This window comes from Leucoraja erinacea, chromosome 6 (genome assembly GCF_028641065.1).
Source record: "Leucoraja erinacea ecotype New England chromosome 6, Leri_hhj_1, whole genome shotgun sequence".
NCBI classification, from domain to species: Eukaryota; Metazoa; Chordata; class Chondrichthyes; order Rajiformes; family Rajidae; genus Leucoraja; species Leucoraja erinaceus.
Genome location: NC_073382.1, coordinates 46,563,984 through 46,579,040, shown reverse-complemented (window position 1 = coordinate 46,579,040; position 15,057 = coordinate 46,563,984). Strand labels below are relative to the sequence as shown.

General features: G+C 47.6%; 1 pseudogene; it reads right to left on the bottom strand.

Moving 5' to 3' along the window:
- Positions 1-3,372: 3,372 nt before the first annotated feature.
- Positions 3,373-14,369, bottom strand: LOC129698059 (2-oxo-4-hydroxy-4-carboxy-5-ureidoimidazoline decarboxylase-like; annotated as a pseudogene).
- Between the last annotated feature and the right edge of the window lie 688 nt (positions 14,370-15,057).

The following is a 15,057-nucleotide window of genomic DNA, read 5'->3' as shown; positions in this document are numbered from 1 at the left end:
CACTTTCATCCACTTCGAAACACTACTCTCTAATTGGTTACCGAATTAGATGTTTGCTAACTTTGAAGGGATTATCTGAGTATGCAAGTCTATAAAAAGTTTAGTTCAGTTTAGTTTAGTTTATTGTCACGTGTACTGAGATGCAGTGATTTTTTTAAAAGCAGCATGGTTGCGCATCAGTAGAGTTGCTGCCTTACAACGACAGAGTTCCGGGTTGGATCCTGACCTCAGTTGCTGTGCGTATGTAGTAAGTACATTCTCTCCATGACCATGTGGGATTTGCCTGGAAGCTTTGGTTTCCTCCCATAATCCAAAGATGTACAGGTTTGTAGGTTAATTGGCTTCAGAAAAAAATTGTGAATTGTCCGTAGTGTGTAGGATAGTGCTAGTGTACGGGGTGATTGCTGGTCGGCATGGACTGGGGGGGGGGGGGGGGAGCAAAGGACTTGTTTCCGCACTGCGTCTTAAAGTCCAAATTGTATTTCCTGTTAATGTACAATGATCCACTTACATAGTATTTTGTTCTACAGGCAAGCAAGCTATGGTAATTATAAAGGGGCACAGTGCCACCTACTGCCTTTTCCCTTCAGTTGAGAATACGAGAGTGGCTGTAGAAAGGATGCATCAAGCAAGCAAGGGTGCAGGGGAGATTTACAAGAATGTTACCACAGCTGAAAGGTGTGATGAGAGGCAGGATAGTCTGGGTCTTTGTTCTTTGTCCATATTACTGAGGTTTATAAAATCATCTCTGGCTGAGCTTGATGACAAAAAAAATTCCCGTTATAGAGAGCTACATTCCACAGCTCCAGTTTCTTCCCCACCTTGGCTATCCGCTCCAGCCAATTGTTGTCACACGCCTCAGCCCCCCTGAACCAGATCCCCAGCACCATCAAGAAGTCAGGCTTGATGGTGAAGGGGACGGAAGATCGTTCAGGCCAGTTGCCAAAGAGCATGGCCTCGCTCTTCCTGCGGTTCACCCTGGCTCCCGTTGCCGATTCAAACTGGTCGCAGATGCTGATCAATCTGCGGACCGACCCTGGATCTGAGCAGAAGACGGCGACATCGTCCATGTACAGGGAGGTTTTGATCTGAGTGCCCCCACTGCCTGGCAATGTCACTCCTCTTATGCTCGCGTCCTTCCTGATGGACTCGATAAATGGTTCAATACAACAGATAAACAGACAGGGGAGAGACGGCAACCCTGCCTGACTCCAGACCTTCCCCACCCATTGATTTGGACTGCACTACAGATAGCGGTGCAGAGCAGTTGGATCCAATTTCTGATTCCCTCCCCAAAGCCCATTTTGGAGAGACGTCCCTCATGTACGTGTGTGATATCCTGTCGAAGGCCTTCTCCTGGTCCAAGCTGACTAGGCAGGTATCCACCTGTCTGTCCTGCATGTAGGCAATGGTATCTCTCAGTCTCAGCAGCACCAGGCTGTCTGAGATTTTCCTGCCAGGTACAACACAGGTTTGGTCTGGGTGGATCACCATCCCAGAGCAGACTTGACCCGGTTGGCGATGGCCTTAGACAGGATCTTGTAATCAACATTCAACAATGTGATGGGTCTCCACTTCCTTATATCCTTCATCTCCCCCTTCTGCTTGTAGATTAGGGTGATGCTGCCCTTCCTTCCTCATGGAGTCTTGACATGCTGCCGGCTAGAAGCATGTCGTTGTACACTTCCAGTAGGTCCGTGCCCACCCTGTCCCACAGAGCCGAATACAACTCGGCCGGTAAGCCATCGCTTCCGGGAATTTTACTTGAGTCAAAGGAACGGATGGAGCTAGTCAGCTGAAGGTGTCGCGCAGCCAGTGGTTGGTCCAGACTCTCCCACTTGCTGTCCTCCAAGACCTCCGTGATAGAGGACAGGAAGTTCTTGGAGGCGGTGCTGTCTGTGGCCTTTCTGTTGTCCGTATAAAAGGATTTGCAGATCCTCAGCATGTCCGTCTGCAAGAATGTTACCGAGCCGTCCTCCTCCCTAAGGCTGTTCATCACAGAGCTCCCCCTGTGAACCTTATGGAAGAAGAAGCGTGATCATGCCTCATCCTGCTCCACATGGTGGACTCTGGATCGGAAGATGATCTTAGAGGATTCAGAGGTAAAGAGCCGAGCTTGCCGGCTCTTCAACTCTCTAAGTTCCTCCCTCACATCCACCCCCTTGACTGCAGAAGGAGCAGTTGCTGCAAATCTGTCTGGAGTTGACACAATTCCCTCTGACTCTATCTTGGTCTCTGAACCCCTTTAAATATGAAGAACCTCTTGATGTTCTTGGTTGCTTCCCACCAGTATGTTGGGGAGTCAAAGACGGGCGTCATCATTCTCCAACATGCGTAGTCCCTCGGCTCGCCTGCTGTCCGTCTGTTTTTTTTCGTTTTTTTGTCGTTCTTTTGTCCTGTTTTAGTTAATTTTTGGTTTATTAGGTTGTGTATGTGTGTGGGTGGGGGGGAGAAACATGTTTTTGGTCTCTTCCTTCGGGGGATGCGACTTCTCTTGTCGTATCCCCCGTCTCTGCCTGCACCGAAGCCTAATAGCGGAGCTGGCGGCCTCGGAGCTGGGGCAGCGTTCCAGTGGCAGCGGTCCGACTCCGGAGCTGTGGTGTTCTGAGGGCAGCGGTGACCCGACCACGGAGCTGGTGCAGCGGCAGCTGTGACCTGACCACGGAGCTGGGGCAGCAGCAGCGGTGACCCAACCACGGAGCTGGGGCAGCGGCAGCGGCGACCTGGCCTCGGAGCTGGGGCGGCGTTCCAGCAGCAGCGGCCACCCGATCCAACCGCGGGCCCAGTGGCCTGACATCGTCGGGAGCTCGCAGGTCATAGGTCACGGGTTGGTGACCTGTTCTCCGGAGCTCCCGCAACAACAGCTGCGTCCGCTGGACTGGAGGACCGCAGCTTCGGCAGCTTCGACCACCCCGGGCTGCGGAGTTGAACCGGCCCATTCGCGGAGCTCGGATTCAGCCGCGGGACTGACATTACTTGCCATCGCCCCGCGGGGTCACAACATCTGAAGCCCGGATCGCCTCGGCGCAGAGGGAGAATAAGAAGCGATGAGACAAAGACTTAAGACTTTTGCCTTCCATCACAGTGAGGGGGTGTCTGGTGAACTTACTGTGGTGGATGTTAATTTGTGTTTATTGTGTGTTTTTGTCATTTTTACTATATGTAGGACTGCAAGGCAACAAAATTTTGTTCAGACCGCAAGGTCTGAATGACAATAAAGGATACTTGGACTTTGACTTTGACTTTAATTGGCTCGGTGTATGTGTAAATTGTCCCTCGTGTGTGTAGCAAGGTGGTGATGTGTGGGGATCGCTGGTCGGTGTGGACTTGAAGGGCCTGTTTCTGCGCTGTATCTCTAAATTAAAATAACTAAACTGAAGGTTTGGATGGAGATGGGAGAAGCATAGACAATCTGCACTATCTCGGTTAGGCAACTTTGACCTTTCTATTCTGGGTCTTCCAAAGTGAGGCCACATGTACATTGAAGGAACAACACCCAATATTTTGTTTGGGTAGCTTACAACCCAGCTTACAACACATTGAAGGTAGACACAAAATGCTGGAGCAACTCAGCGGGTCAAGCAGCATCACTGGAGAGAAGTAATGGGTCTACCTTTGATTTAAACCAGCATCGGCAGTTCTTTCCTTACAACCCATTGACTTCTCTACTTTTAAATAACTTCATCTCACACTCCCCTCCCCTGCTTCCTCCCTCCTTGCCCCCTTCCTTCACCCTAGTTGTTTTACCAGTTCCCCAGTCTCCACATAGTTTCTCTTGAACACCTTCCCTAGCCAACAATGGGCCTACAAGTCACCACCCTGCCTAAAGTAATTTGTGGCCGGACCAGTTTGGCCCTGGTCTTTTCTCGCCTCCAGCTGTTCGCCTCACCCCTCTCCTGTAATGTGTATGTAATGAGTCGAGTCAAACACATATCAAGATGCAATACATGTTTATTAAATCTACTTACAGCATCGGTCTGCAGGACATTACAGTTCCTAGCAGCTACTCATACTGAATGGCGTAAGCAAGTTCTTAGTAATATGAATCGCATATTAGGCGGAGCAACTACTAACATGCACTACAATTGGTTAGTAGGAAATAACCAACCTACATCTCCCCCACCTCCTACTTTCAGACCGACGAAGGGTCCAGACCCAAAACATCACCCATTGTTTTTCTCCACATATGCTGCCAGACCCATTGAGTTACTCCAGTACTTTGTGTCTATCTTTGATCGGAATGGATAAGTTGGGCCGAAAGGCCTGTTTCCATGCTGGGCTGGTCAATGACTCCACGATTCTATGACATCAAATGACAATTGGATAAATACATGGAATTGAAGGATCTAGAGGGCTATGGGAAAAATACAGGAGAATGAGATGCCAACTTGGTCGACATGGAGAAGGTGGGTCAAAATCATCTATGTAGACACGATTGTGTGGTGGAGCAAACACGAGGCATTATAACCCACTCCGGGGTCCATTTGGTCAGCATGGACAAGGTGGGCCAAAGTCATCTATGTTGACTTTATTGGGGTGTGGACCAAACACGAGGCTCTGTGACCCACGGCGACTTCCATTTCCCGAGCTGGTGTTGGAGCTTGGTGCTGGGGGCACTTGATTGAAGATGTCCAACAGACCCAGACAGCAGATCTTCTTGACCTCCCCAATGCCCGTCTCAATCTCCCGCTCCAGGCTGTGGTGGATCCTGATGGACATCTGCTCAATTATGGTGACCGTGTCATTCATCCTAGCACAGATCACGAAGGGGAAGTGGAACCTGTCCTTGTATGAAGCGTTTAACTCACTCAGCTGGGACCTCTGGGCCAGAGTGAGAGTGGTCATCCCTCCTTGACTCTACTCGCTCTGGGACTCAGGTGAGAGTGTTCCCCGGACCAGGTATCTCCCAGCAAGGTCAGAGATACATCGCAAGATTCCCTTCTTCCCCTTAAAAACACAAAATAAAATACATTTAAATCCTGCATCTATTTAGCTCTGGAGACTCAAGGAATTGCAGATGTTTACAAAAAAAAGACATGGATAGGTGACATTTCATGTCTGAAGAAAATGAAGGTCCCATCCCAAAACATCATCTATCCATGATCTCCAGAGGTGTTGCCTGACTGGCTGAGTTACTCCAGCACTCTCTGTGTTTTTTTTGTCTGATTTTCAGTTTGTGTGACCTACTCAATCTATTTTAGTTTACTTTAGTTTAGAGTTACAGAGTGGAAACAGGCCCTTCAGGCTACGGAATCCACGCTGATCAGCGACCCCTATACTCTAGCACTATCCTACACACTCAGGACAATTTACAATTTTCCGGAGCACCTAAGGGAAACCTACGCAGTCACGGGGAGAACATACAAACTCCGTACAGCCATCACCCGCAGCCAGGATCAAACCCGGGTGTCTGGCATTGTGAGGCAGCAACTCTACCAATACACCACCTTACCACCCCTGGTCAAGTTAAAAATTGGCCGTACAGGGCGGGCTGTACGGCCGTTGACTGCTCGCTGCCTGGACCCACGAATGGCCATCTTGGCCAGGCCCAGGAGCAAACTGACAGGGAGACCCCCTCCTCCCTCCCGACCCTCCCCCCTCTGTACCGGGTGCCCATAAATTAATAGCGTTGGACTAAAATGTAGCCAAAACTTGAGGAGCAGCCCCTTCAGATACTCGAACAGGGGCTGCAACCTCTCACACTCTATGTACACATGGAACATGGTCTCTTCCTCACCGCAGAAATGACAAGCAGGGGAAGAGTCCGTGAACCGGCTCAAGTACCTATTACAGGCCACGGCTTTGTGCAACACTCTCCACCCCAGGTCCCCGATGTAAAGGGGGAGGACTCCCTTGTAGAGAGACCTCCACTGGAGACCGCTCCCCTCGTCAGGTGGTAACACGGACCGCCAGGGTGTGTCTGGACGGAAGACGAGGGCGAGGAAGTGGAGAGTGTGGAAGAGCAGCCTGTACAGTACGCGCCTCTCTGCGTCACAGAACGGCACACTGGGCATCTCGGGATCGCTCCATGCACACGCCTCCCCTCGACACCCACCGTCACAGCCACGACACCCCCCTCCCCCTGAGGAGCAGGGCCCTAGTTGAAGGTGACCAAATTCCTGGCTTTCAGGAGGTCACGGTAAAAGCCAGGCAACTAGCGGGTCGACTCATGCCCGTTACCGGGAGCCGTAAGCCCTCCTGAAGGCAGCGCCCCTGGCGAAAAAAGTACGTCACCAGCACGTGCCATTTAGGAGGGTAGTCCAAGTAGACGTAACTCCGCAGGGTCCTGAGTCAGAGAGCCGCCACCTGGGTACAAACACAGACCAGCTACTGGGAGTGGTCACCAAATTTGCGGACCACCGCAATCAGGAGTACCATTGCAGCCCACCAAGCTGGCGGCCAGCATCGATTACCTGTCCTTCCATCCTCTGCAGGAACAGATAGTTAACAAAACTACGGAGAAGTATATGCCTCCTGCTAACTTTATTTCGTTAAATGTGCCTGCAGTAAACAGTGCAATCTGGGGGTACATAGGGACTGGCATAAGAACCCAGGAGGTCAAACTACAGAAGATTCTAAAACTTCTGACAGCGGGCATAACATTGTTTGATCGTTCAGTCGATGGTACTGAGATGACGGACACTCAGCAGGACACACTGGCATTGCTCCGCAATACCAGTATGAAATCAATTGCTTGCGAAAGAGCACAATAAAACCTGCACTAAACCCCAAATTTCCAGGGTTGTGCGAAACAGCTGCAACACAACCGCAGATAATGCTGTTTGGGGGGGAAACTTGTCCAAACAAGTAAAAGAGCTTGATGAAGAGGCTAAAGCCGTCGGGCTCATGAGGGCGTCATCAGCAACGGGCAAGACCACACACCTCAGACGGCAGCACCCCTATGCAGCCACCAGCAGGCATCGTCACCAGGACACTGGTGAAAGCATGAGGGCCGCACAGCAACCACAAAGGTCCTTTTTAGGTCAAGGCCCAGAGCGACCCTCATGGAAAATGCGCCAACCCCGCACTCCGGCGCCTCGTCCGCAGAAGAGGCAGAAGCTGAAGAAGTGAATGTAACACCAGCAACCATGGAGGTAGGTGGATCTGGTTCCTTCCAGAACATAAAAGGTGTAGGACCTGTACTTACAAGGGGAAGGATACACTTGTTTTGGGAAGCATGGAGATTAATTACCACTGATAAATTTATACCTCAGAGTATTCAGGGATACGGAATTGAGTTCACCCAAAAGACATGCCACCAGTTCAACATGTGCCTAACCAAAAGTTGTACTCTCACAACAGGAGAAATTGGAAGGACAGGCAGAACTGGAAAGCTTATATACCAAAGGTATAATAGAGAGGTCGGCACATGACTCTCTAGAATTTGTATCCAATATATTTACAAAAAACAAAAAAGATGGTGGATGACGCATCATCATTGACTTAACAAAACTGAATACTTATGTATAGTATATTCATTTCAAAATGGAAACATTTGTTACTGCCAAACAATTAGTTTCAGAGGGATACTTCATGGCATGCATTGATCTAAAAGATGCATACTATTCAGTGCCCATACATAGGGGATCATCGTTGATACCTAAAATTTAACTGGATGGGGCAACTATGGCAGTATATAGCGTTGCCTGATGGTTTAACTACAACCCCAAGACTGTTCACCAAGACATTAAAACTGGCCTTGGCAATACTTAGGAAACAAAACATATTGTCATGGCATATCTTGATGATATATTAATTGTGGGGGAAACCCTGGGACTAGCTAAATCAGCAGTTTTAGCTACCTAACATTGTTTGAAACTCTGGGGTTCATCATCCATCCAAATAAATCTAAGTTGACGCCATCCGCAACTGTGGACTATCTGGGATTCACAATTAACACTATCCACATGTCTGTAACATTGCCAAAGAGTAAAGCAGCAGACTTAGTGGAACAAATTGATTGTTACAAATAAACCATCTATTCGACAGGTGGCAAGAGTAATTGGGAAACTAGTAGCAGCATTTCCAGGTATTCAGTTTGGACCTTTGCATTATCAAAGTTTAAAAAGGGCAAAGGTACAAGCGCTAAAACATCATGCAGATCGACCTATGCTGTTACCAGCCAAAGCAATTTCGGAGTTACAATGGTGGGAGGGAAATATTTGGCATAGTTCCAGCCCCATCATTATTAGTAACCCATCATTCACATTACAAACGGAGGCCAGTGCTCATGGCTGGGGAGCTACTAACACTATATCCAGTACTGGTGGTAGATGGAACATCAGGAATCATCATTACTAAAAACACTGGGTATAAATTATTTAGAGATGTTGGGTGCATTTCATGGGCTAAAAGCCTACTGTTCACAATGCACCATCTGCATGTCCGCCTACAAATTGATAATACCACAGTGGTGGCATATATTAATCATATGGGTGGAATAAAATCGATATCATGTGTCAATCTGGCCAATACAATCTGGCAATGGTGTGTTAACATACATATTTGGCTATCAGCAACTTACCTACCAGGTAAGCTCAATACAATGGCAGACACCAGGTCCCGAAAATTTAATGACAGCACCGAATGGATGTTGGACCACAAAATATTTGCTGATATTACTATACGATATGGTAAACCAGATATCGATCTATTTGCATCTAGACTCAATCACCAGTTACCAACATATGTCGCTTGGGAACCAGACCTGGGGCAGCAGCGATGGACGCTTTCTCGCTGAATTGGGGAAAATTGTTTTCTATGCTTTTTCCCCCTCCTGCCTCATCAGTCGGGTCCTACGCAAAATACATATGGACTCAGCATCAGGTATCTTGGTAGTACCCGATTGGCCTACACAGCCATGGTTCCCTGTGGTCCTTGACATGGTCTCTGAACCATATATGTCCATCATGCTGAATCTGGGCTGAAGAACAGGACCATGAACATGATCACGGCGACCTATCAAGAGTCAACAAAAAAGTAGTACCTCTCCAGCATAAGAAAATGGGAGTCGTATTGCTCAAGGGATGGTGTAGCGTGTAATACAGATACAGTCACCAATGTCCTGGAATTCCTGTCCAGCCTTCATATTGATGAAGGACTGAGCTGCAACGCTATCAATTGCGCTAAGAGTGCCCTGTCAGCCTACTGGTGGCAGGCACCAGGACAGCTCTCCATGCGATCCCACCCTCTAGTTGCCAAACTTATGAGGGTTATTTACAACACTAACCCTCCTAAAGCGAGGTACTCCCAGATCTGGGATGTCAGTGTTGTACTAACATTGCTAAGGGGTTGGTCACCAGCAATACCCCTGTCCCTGGAAAAGCTCACATTGAAAACAGTATGCTGATGGCACTGGTCTCATCTCAAAGGGTCCAGTCTCTACATAAACTGAGACTGGACAATATGATGGTATCTACAGAAAAGATAAACTTTCGCATTTTGGAGCTGGTTAAACAAAATAGACCAGGAACATCAGGACAGAATTGGAATTCCAGGCATACCCATCTGACACCCGACTGTGTGTAATGACACACCTTCTACTATACCCAGACTACTAAAACCTTAAGAGGTAGTGAATTGGCGCTATGGGTCAGCTATAAACAGCCTCGTGGCCGGGTATCAGCACAGACCATCTCTAGATGGCTCAGACAGGTTTTGGGAGCTGCTGGGGTGGATACTGACATTTTAAAATCTCATTCCACCAGGGCAGCGGCAACATCGGCAGCTAGAGACATGGAAGTGCCTATGGACCATATCCTGGCAACAGCAGGATGGTCTAGAGAGATGACCTTCCAACTCTTTTATAATAAGCCAATAACCAAACCTGCGGTGTTGCAGAATCAATTTTGAATTCTGTAATATATTTAGCCCAAGGGAGCATTATTTTTGTTAAAATAAATTGTTATTGTTTGAATTTTGATTCATGTCTGAATACGATAACATACTTCCTCCCTTAGAAACATAGAAACATAGAAAATAGGTGCAGGAGTAGGCCATTCGGCCCGTCGAGCCTGCACCGCCATTCAATATAATCATGGCTGATCATCCAACTCAGTATCCTGTACCTGTCTTCTCTCCATATCCCCTGATCCCTTTAGCCACAAGGGCCACATCTAACTCCCTCTTAAATATAGCCAATGAACTGGCCTCAACTACCTTCTGTGGCAGAGAGTTCCAGAGATTCACCATCACTGTGTGAAAAATGTTTTTCTCATCTCGGTCCTAAAAGATTTCCCCCTTATCCTTAAACTGTAACCCCTTGTCCTGGACTTCCCCAGCATTGGGAACAATCTTCCTGCATCTAGCCCGTCCAACCCCTTAAGAATTTTGTAAGTTTCTAAAAGATCCCCCCTCAATCTCCTAAATTCTAGCGAGTACAAGCCGAGTCCATCCAGTCTTTCTTCATATGAAAGTCCTGACATCCCAGGAATCAGTCTGGTGAACCTTCGCTGCACTCCCTCTATGGCAAGAATGTCTTTTCCTCATATTTGGAGACCAAAACTGTACGCAATACCCCAGGTGTAGTCTCACCAAGACCCTGTACAACTGCAGTAGAACCTCCCTGCTCCTATACTCAAATCCCTTTGCTATGAATGCTAACATACCATTCGCTTTCTTCACTGCCTGCTACACCTGCATGCCTACTTTCAATGACTGGTGTACCATGACACCCAGGTCTCGTTGCATCTCCCCTTTTCCTAATTGGCCACCATTTAGATAATAGTCTGCTTTCCTGTTTTTGCCACCAAAATGGATAACCTCACATTTATCCACATTATACTGCATCTGCCATGCATTTGCCCACTCACCCAGCCTATCCATGTCACCTTGCAGCCTCCTAGCATCCTCCTCACAGCTAACACTGCCCCCCAGCTTTGTGTCATCCGCAAACTTGGAGATGTTGCATTCAATTCCCTCGTCCAAATCATTAATATATATTGTAAATAGCTGAGGTCCCAGCACTGAGCCTTGCGGTACCCCACTAGCCACTGCCTGCCATTGTGAAAAGTACCCGTTTACTCCTACTCTTTGCTTCCTGTTTGCCAGCCAGTTCTCTATCCACATCAATACTGAACCCCCAATACCGTGTGCTTTAAGTTTGTATACTAATCTCTTATGTGGGACCTTGTCGAAAGCCTTTTGAAAGTCCAGATATATCACATCCACTGGTTCTCCCTTATCCACTCTACTAGTTACATCCTCAAAAAATTCTATAAGATTCGTCAGTCATGATTTACCTTTCGTAAATCCATGCTGACTTTGTCCAATGATTTCACCACTTTCCAAATGTGCTGCTATCCCATCTTTAATAACTGACTCTAGCAGTTTCCCCACTACCGATGTTAGACTAACTGGTCTGTAATTCCCCGTTTTCTATCTCCCTCCCTTTTTAAAAAGTGGGGTTACATTAGCTATCCTCCAATCCTCAGGAACTACTCCAGAATCTAAAGAGGTTTGAAAAATTATCACTAATGCATCCACTATTTCTGGGGCTACTTCCTTAAGTACTCTGGGATGACTCGGATGACTTCGGCAGTGAGTGAAGCATGGTCTGGTTCCACGGCATGAAATCACAGATCTTTAAAATCTTCAAGTAGCCACTCACTTGACTCCAAAGTAAAATAGTAAGATTAAACGAGCTTACCAGTTTGAAGTTTGATCTTTATTTTATGAGGAGTTACGTCGAGGGATTACGTGCCCTCCACGTCCACCCTCTAATACAAAGGTCATCTGGTATCTTAGTTCTTCTTATCTTACTATGTTTATTTCACTTACTGTTGTCTGTGATTTCACACCGCTGCTTATGAATGTCGCGCATGCGTGCAGTCTTCACGTAATCCCTCGACGTAACTCCTCATAAAATAAAGATTAAACTTCAAATTGGTAAATTCTCGTTTAATCTTACTATTAATCTGTGTCAGTGTGATTGGATAAATAAACACGTTAATTAGTCAAAACAAATTATTGTCTCATTGCAAAATATACAGATGGCAGATGGCACAATGGGCTAAGTGTTCGGCTGGCGACTGGAAGGTAGCCGGTTCGAATCCCGCTTGGAGTGCATACTGTCGTTGTGTCCTTGGGGCAAGACACTTCACCCACCTTTGCCTGTGTGTAAATGTAATGTAATTATGTGAAGCACTTTGGGGTCAATGCAAGTTGACTAAAAATGTGCTATATAAATAAGATTATTATTATTATTATTATTATTATTATTATTATTATTATTATATTATCGTATATTTTGCCCTAGTTTATGCTAAAACTATTGCCGAAGACCCAAAATTTGGAAGCTCAACGCTGTTTATGCTTGATTTTGCAATGATTTTGCAATGATACATTCCATATTGATCTAGTTCTGAGCCTTTGCTGACTGTGTAAATAATGGTCATTTTATTTTTTAGTTTTGCCGTCAGATTCACTTTGCTTTTATTTTCCAGCTCTCGTGATGAAAGTGAAATCTTGTCACAGTAGTATTCAGCTGAGGTCTGTGCAGTTTATATTTAATATGCCTAATATGCCTATAGTGAGTTTTTAAATAAATAGATCTGTGCAGATGGAGGCAATGAATCTATGAAGTCGCCAAAGGTATTTTCCAATGCTTCCAGACTAGAGAAGGGACGATCAGACCAAACTGCAGCCGCGATCATTGGACATCTCTCAACCACATTCCCAAATTTACCGACAAACTCTTCGTAATCCATGGAGTTAAAGACGTTAGCTTCCATGGTTGTTGCTTGGCTGTTGCGCAAAGCAGAATGCAAAAAGCGAGGAACATTTTGTTTACTCTCAGTGTCGGTAAACGTGAGGATAGTGCTCCCTTAGATATAAACTCACCCACCTGGCCCTTGATAGCCATCGCTGGACAATCTGTATCTGTTGGACTGCATGTTTACAGTTTTATAACATAGAATGTAGAACAGTACAGCACAGGAACAGTCCATTTGGCCAACAAAGTCCATGCCAAATATACCAAGTTAAACTAATCTCTTCAGCCTGCATGTGATCCATATCCCTCCATTCTTTGCATATCCCTGTGCCTATCCAAAAGCCTCTTAAACACCACTTTTGTATCAGCCTCCAATGCCACCCATGGCAGCATATTCTAAGCACCCACCACTCTCTCTGTAAAATAAACGCTTCAGAAATACACATAACACACATGGCCTGAAGGTTTCTCCAATCCAATACAAAACCCTGGTTGCTGGCAACATCTCCTTCCATGCCTTTGGCTCAGGGCCTCAGCTCCTCCAATAGTCTCCGACGCCACCTCTTGTTTAATCACTACTGTCAGGGTTCCATTGGGAATGTAGATACAGGAACAGCAGATGCAGTTTTACAAAAAAAAAGCCACAAAGTGCTGGAGTAACTCAGCAGGTCAGGCAGCTGTCAAGGAGAACATGGTTAGGTGATGTTTCAGATCGGTCGGCTTGAGTCTGAAGTAGGATCCCACTGTGAATCACTGCATCGATGGTGGAGTGCGGCAACAGCCTGGGGCTGTACCAGGACTCACTCCAAGAGGCTGAGGCACATGGGGACAACCCACACAGGTCTTGGGGAGAGCATACAAACTCTGTATAGACTGCACCCGAGGTCAGAATTGAATCTGGGTCGCTGGGGCTGGAAGGCAGTGACTCTGCTGTTACACCACCGCACTGCCCAGATGTGGAGGATTTTGCAAAGGCAGTGTTTGGTCTCTCTCTTCAATGATTTCAGGTGCAATTTAAGGGAGAACGAAAGATAATGCATGAGACAGAAATATTTCTAACACATTCAATGCAATAAAATCAATGAATATATTCAACTCATCAAATTGATTAGCAATTTAGTTTAGTTTTAGTTTAGTTTATTTTCACAAGTACTGAGCGACAATGAAAAGTGTTTTTGTTGCCGGCTATCCAGTCAACAAAAAGACTATACATGATTACAATCAAGCCGTCCACAGTGTACAGATACAGGATAAAGGGAATAACGTTTAGTGCAAGATAAAGTCCAGTAAAGTCCAATTAAAGATTTTGTGAAATTAATTCTAGATTCCATAAGATCCTTTCATGTTTTATTCCAACACAATATTCTAAGAATGTATATCGCTGTTTTTTGTTGTTGTGAATATTTCTGACACTCCTCCCAATATTCTTTACACAACTTTACTCTCTAAGAAGAATGAGACAAAGCTATTACAGAGATTGATAATGGAACTAGGAGTTGGGAAGTCTAGAACTAGGAGTTGGGAACTCAAAACAAATGGGTTGTTATTCAGGACTGAGAGAGGGGTGGCATGAGCCCAGCGGGGGTGGCATGAGCCCAGCGGGGGTGGCGTGGGCCCAGCAGGGGTGGCAAGAGCCCAGTGGGGGTGGTGTGGGCCCAGCGGGGTGGCAGGGTGGTGTGGGCCCAGCAGGGGGGTGGCATGAGCCCAGCAGGGGTGGCATGAGCCCAGTGGGGGTGGTGTGGGCCCAGCAGGGGTGGTGTGGGCCCAGCAGGGGTGGCAAGAGCCCAGCGGGGGTGGTGTGGGCCCAGCAGGGGTGGTGTAGGCCCAGCGGGGGTGGTGTGGGCCCAGTGGGGGTCAGCAGGGGTGGTCAGCAGGGGTGGTGTGGGCCCAGCAGGGGTGGTGAGGGCCCAGTGGGGGTGAGCAGGGGTGAACAGCAGCGGTGGTGTGGGCCCAGCGGGGGTGGTGTGGGCCCAGCGGGTGGGGGTGGTGTGGGCCCAGCTGGCAAGAGCCCAGCGGGGGTGGTGTGGGCCCAGCGGGGGTGGTGTGGGCCCAGCGGGGGTGGTGTGGGCCCAGCGGGGGTGGTGTGGGCCCAGCAGGGGTGGCAAGAGCCCAGTGGGGGTGGTGTGGACCCAGCGGGTGTCAGCAGTGGTGGTTTGGGGGGAAGATGGCTTGGGCCCCGGCGGCGGGGGGAGGCGAGGGGAGCGGGCTCCGCCACAGCGGCGTCTGGTGTTGGGGTTACAGCCGTTGGGTTCAGATTCAGCCACTCTTGCCAGGCGACGGGAGAACAGAGAACTGGCCGTATCCAAAGTGGAAACGGTGATTTTTTTTTAATTCTTTTTTTTTGG